The sequence below is a fragment of the Hyla sarda genome, chromosome 12 (assembly GCF_029499605.1).
Source record: "Hyla sarda isolate aHylSar1 chromosome 12, aHylSar1.hap1, whole genome shotgun sequence".
Classification (NCBI taxonomy): domain Eukaryota; kingdom Metazoa; phylum Chordata; class Amphibia; order Anura; family Hylidae; genus Hyla; species Hyla sarda.
The window spans coordinates 4,966,016-4,972,148 of NC_079200.1; positions in this window are offsets into that span (position 1 = coordinate 4,966,016).

A 6,133-nucleotide genomic window follows, 5' to 3' on the forward strand; every position below is an offset into this window, starting at 1 on the left:
CACACGGGCAGTCCCCCAAACTGTAGGAAGATATTGGTAACAAACGGCCCCATGCTGTCCACTCTGCCGGCCTGGAGCAGTGGTCTCAAACTGTGGCCCTCCAGATGTTGCAAAACTTCAACTCCCAGCATGTCCGGACAGCCGTTGGCTGTCCGGGCATGCTGGGAGTTGAAGTTCTGCAACATCTGGAGGCACGCTAGTTGTGAAACACTGGCATAAATCATCAGCCCAGGATGTGATGTGTTGTGATTGGCCAGAGAAGTAAGGGAGGAATTATCAGTGTGTGTACTACTGGCTAACATCTTAGCTCTGGGAGTTGAAGTTTTGCAACATCTGGAGGGCCAGAGTTTGAGACCACTGCACAAAAGGATGGGATGCCTTGATTTACCTTCCAAGGGCAGTGTGGATCCTCTGGAGAAGGCAAACAGGCTTTTGGCAGGTCATAGTCTATGATGGGTTGGGCAGGTTATATGATCTAGGTTACTAAACAAATGACGCCCCCCACCCCCCTCCCCAGTTATTATTCCCATTAACTTCAGACAATCTCTATTATTTTAGAAGCAATCCAGTTTTTTTTTTTGCCCATATTGACCACCTTGAGTTTCTCTTTGTGTTCTCCCCAGTGATTTGTTTGCTTGGTGTCTGGATCTGGAGTCTAGCTCCCATAGGCACTTACTCATACGTTTTCTTCTGTCTTGTGCGCGTAAAATAGCGATTGTGGCTTGGAAGGATACTACCGCTCCCCCCTATTACTTGATGGTTTAACCTAGTTAACAAATATGTTCCACTATATAGGACGCTCTATATTAGTCGCAGATGCCCAAAAAAATGTGATAAAGTATGGATGCCGTGGCTGCTGTTAGGGGAGTCAATGGTCCCTCCTGAGCGTGTAGCTTCTCCTCAGTAATACTCTTATTGATTCGGTGTTGGGCTGGGGTGTTGTTATAAATTTTTTTGTGTGCTAAAAGTTATAAATAACTACCGTATATAAAAATGGATTTAAGTTTTTTTTATAAAAGACACCTGTCCACAGAATCAATCAAACAAATTTCAAACTCTCCACCATGGCCAAGACCAGAGAACTGTCCAAGGATGTCGGGGACGAGATTATAGTCCTACACAAGGCTGGAATGGGCTACAAGATCATCGCCAAGAAGTTTGGGGACAAGTTTACAAGAGTTGGTGCCAATATTCACTAATTGAAGAATAACTGTCCATCTCCCTCGGTCGGGGGCTCCATGTAAGGTCTCACCTTGTGGAGGTTCAATAGCCATGAGAACGGTGAAGAATCAGCCCAACACTACACGGGAGGATCTTGTCAATGATTTCACCAAGAAATTGGTAGCATGCTACACCACGAGGACTGAAAACCTGCAGCCCCGCAAGGTTCCCCCTGCTAAAGAAATAGCATGTCCAGGCCCGTCTGATGGGGAAAGATCTCCCTCAGAACACAAAGAGAAACTCAAGGTGGTCCGACAGGAATTGCGTAACGTCTTTCCAAAATGGTTCTCCACATGGGCAGCTCCACATAGCATGCAACAAGGAGTCTACCTCCATTTGACAACGGAAACAGTTTTTGAGGAAGAAAGACCAATACGAAAAAGTTTAACCGGGGTATAGTACAATCGCAATACAAGTCTAGACTGGATAAGCATATATCTGGCGCTAACTACAGTAGGATAATATGTTTTCGTAACTTCCTTCCACTGGTCTTCAGAGAACTCTGGAATATCTGCCACCCACTTTGGATAGGCTAAATCACAAGGATCAGGTCTCACAGATTGGAGCCACGCATATGCCTGTGTTAGAGGCTTGGTGAGGTCAGTGGTACCCAAGAGCAACTCCACTTCAAAAAAGGCCGGAGTCACATCAAGAGAGCCAAATTGCGCCATAGTCGCAGGTCTCAACTGGAGATAACGAAAATGGGCACTTTGAGGGATTTGAAAACGTTCACACATTTCTTGAAAGGAGGGGAAGGAGGGAAATTCCCCAAATAAATGTATAGCAAACTTGATCCCATGATCAGTCCAGAAGCCGGCTGCCTCCAACTCCCGTAGGTGCTCAAATTGAGGATTTCCCCACAGGGTGCTCTGGGAGACAAAGCCGGTATCGGGAAGCCACCCGAGACCACTGACCACACCTCTGCTACCGTTTTAATGGGAGACAATAGCCGGGTAGTGGGAGTATACCTATATAGGGCATTAGTGAGAGTCCCATACAAACCCATAATAGGGTCGTAAACGCATTCTCCAGATCCAGGTCGATCCACCAGGCGGCGTACACCAGTTGTAATGCGAGGAAATAGTTATAGCTTTGACGCCTGGAGCAGCGCCTAATCCAGTCTCGGAGGTTTGTCCTGCTAGTAGAAGGATCTCAGGATACCACTCCGCTTCACAAATAATTTCTTAGGGGGAATTACAGGGGATAGATGAAAGGACATACAGAAACTTTGGGAGATAGATAATTTTAAAGATGCTAATCCTACCTGCCAACGAGAGAGGCATTGAATTCCACAACTGCAACCGGGCAGCCGTAGAGGACAACACCGGATCAAGGTTCAACGCCAAATAATCCCCCAAGTGAACAGACACCTCCACCCCCCAACGCCTCCAGGGAACCATGTACATCAGCCAAGTAAACCAAAGTATTGTCCGCATACATGGAAACCTTTTCTTCTAGTGATCCCCTACATAACCCATGAATCTGAGGAGAAGTCCGGATGGCCGCTGCCAGGGGCTCAACAGCCAGAGCAAACAGGGGGCACAAAGGGCATCCATGCCGCATCCCCCTGCTCAGCAGAAAGGGATCTGAGACATCCAAATTTGCATGTATTCTGGCCCTAGGATTATCATACAACAACCGCACCCATGCCCGGAACCTTGGACCAAGACAAAGACAAAGAACCCTCAACACACTCCAGAGATCCAGCCATTCCACTGAATCAAATGCCTTCTATATATCCAAAATAACCACATAGCCCGTAGATGCATCCAAGTCTGCCATAGCAATATTCAGCTGTAAATGTTTGACGTTTATATCCGTAGTTCTCCCGGGCATAAATCCCGTCTGATCAGGATGAACGACAGCAGCTATGACCTCCTTCAAACAATTAGCTAAAATTTTGGCCAGAATTTTAATATCCATGTTAAGGAGCGAGATGGGTCTATAGGAATCTGGCAGGGTCAGAACCTTTCCTGGCTTGGGGAGGACTATGATAAGGGCTTTCCTCATAGAGTCCTGAAGCCTCCCCAACTTAGCTGCCTCCTGAAAAAGATTTAGCAAAATGGGGGCCAGACGCTCCTCGTTCAACCTGTACCAGTCCCCAATCATATACCTTATTTTTCGCCGCATAAGACGCACTTTTTCTTCCCCAAAACTGGGGGGAAAAAGTCGGTGCGTCTTATACGGCGAATACACCCCTATCGCGGCGGTCCCTGCGGCCATCAACGGCCGGGACCCGCGGTTAATACAGGACATCACCGATCGCGGAAAGTGACACTAACCCGGCTGTTCAGCGATTTCACCGCGGCGTCCCGAACAGCCCGACTGAATAGCCAGGTTAGTGCTTACAGGACACCGGGAGGGACCTTACCTGCCTCCTCGGTGTCTTCTCCGTTCAGGGATCCCCTGTATGGCCGGCGCTCTCCTTCCTCGTCGTCACGTACGTGCGTCAGCGTGCGTAACGACGTGATGGCGGCGACGGAGAGCAAGGATACACGGCCGGCAGCAGAGACGTTCCGGAGCCACGGGGACACGGCGACAGCGATGGAGCGACATCCAGGGCAGCGGTGACTGGTCCGGAGCGGCGGGGACACGTGAGTATTACCTCCTATGCAGTGGTCTTCAATCTGCGGACCTCCAGATGTTGCAAAACTATAACTCCCAGCATGCCCGGACAGCCAACGGCTGTCCGGGCATGCTGGGAGTTGTAGTTTTGCAACATCTGGAGGTCCGCAGGATGAAGACCACTATTGGGTTCAAAATCTTCATTTTTTTTTTATTTTGCACCTATAAAATTGGGTGCGTCTTATACTCCGGTGCGTAAAAAATATGGTAATCTGATCCCAAAGTCTTCTTCGTAGGGAGGGTAGATATTGCCAAGGAAACCTCCTCAACTGAAAAGAGGGTCTCTAAAGCAGCAGCCTGAGCTTCCGTCAAGGGGGTAAGTGGCAAATCCCTAAGGAAGGATACAAGGCCAGTCGGCACATCCGTCAGACAGGAAGAATATAGAGAATGGCAGAAAACACGTAAAAACAGTGTTGATCGCAGGCGGGTCAGTCTCCAGCACTCCATACGCCCCATTTATACAAGGAATGGAAACCACCGTCTACTCTCCCTAGCCAGATACGCCAACAAGCTACCATTTTTATCCCCATACTCGAAAAGGGCAGCCTCCCTATCTACCATCCTCTTCTGAATCCTCTCCCTCTGAAGTATCAAAAGGGATACGAGTGAGCCGGAAGAAGCGAGGAACGCAAAACGTCGCTCTAGCCAGTTGTACCTGGGAACTTGCACCCGTATCAGCTAATAAAGAAGCCGTGGATTTAAGAGAGCTGCCACCTGCTTCACTTCTTCTTGTACCTTTATCAAAAGGGATATCTGGGCCTTAAGCAAGGCGGCCCTGGGGACAATGAAGGAGGCTGCCCGACAGGACAGCAAGGTTACAGGGCAACATCTCCCGTACTGGGCCACCACAGCCAACTTACTCACTAATCCCATATCAATTGGAAAACATCAACTATAAGTCCTTGTATAAAGGCCTTAAGACAGTCCTGATTTCCTACGCTATCTAAACATATATTGGGAAAGCAGCATGAAGAGCCCGGAGGTCCCACAGCAGCCGGTGATGTAAAGAACCGAGAAGTCGTTCCGTCCACCACTCCAAGTCTCGCCCGGAACAGCATGGCGTATCTGTAGCCTTTCATACGTAACCGGAGTCGGTCTTGTGTGAACTTTATCCTTTGTTTATGTAGCTCCACCGAGAAATCAGGGTAAAAGGCAATTCTGCTGTCATTAAAGCGCACCTCCCCCTTGATGCGGACCGCCCGCAGGATAGCGTCTCTGTCCCGGTAGTTGAGTAGTTTAGCCAGAAACGGTCTAGGCGGCCCCCTGGGCGGAGCAGGTTTGGCCCGTATCCCAGTGTGCCCATTCAACAGGAAAGTAAGGTGAAAAAGTGTTCAGGGGCAGAATTTCTTTCAACCATGTTTCGGCCCCAAGACATCACGCCCCCTCCCATAGACTTGCATAGCGGGGGGTGATGTCACATGGGGCGGAGTCGTGATGTCATGATACTCCGGCCCTGTGGTCGGCACCCGGAAGTTTATGATCTGGCAGCGTGGCGTGCAGCTCAAAGAGGTGGGTGCCGAATGCAAGATTACGGGGGTCCCCGCGGTCAAACATCTTATCCCCGATCCTTTGGATAGGGTATAAGATGTCTTAGGGCCGAAGTACCCCTTTAAGTCCAGCAGCCAAAAGAGCATATAGGCTGAGAGAAGATGCCGAGGTGGTATGGCCGTCCTTCACCCTCAGGATGCTGGCAGCACTCAGTGTGGGCGCCGGGCAAAGTGGTGGCGAGAGAAGAAGGAACCGTGATCTCTGCGTAATCCGGCAGAGCAAAATATCTCCACCACTACCACAGCTCCTCCGCGGATCAGCAGCCCAGAGGCACCTGCCTGTCCTTCCTGCCGCGGGAGTTGCCTTGGCAACCCTGCAGCTCCACCTACATAGCCGGGGTAATGGCGGATTGCCTTCACAGGAACCCCGGAAGCCGTCTCTGCCACCAGCCGCCCGCTCTCCAGTACTCTTCCCGGGACCTGCAGCACCTCACCGCCGGCTCCCGGAATGTGCCTCCGCCCGCTCCACTGAAGATCTCGATCCGACCTCCGCACGCAGAACCCGGTCACCGCTCCGGACTGCACCCGCAATGTCTCCCCGATGGCGCGGGAGCTCACTGGGGTAGGTAAGGGTTCTCAGGATTGAAAATCAGGGTTAAATGGAGTCAGGCTAACGGAAGCACAGCAAAGTGCGACCGCTCAGTCCGCCATCTAAACACGCTCTTTTATACAGTTAATGCGCCCTTTAAGAGAGTGCTCCTAATCTCAGCTCGTTTCCTGTATAAAAGACAACAGGGAGA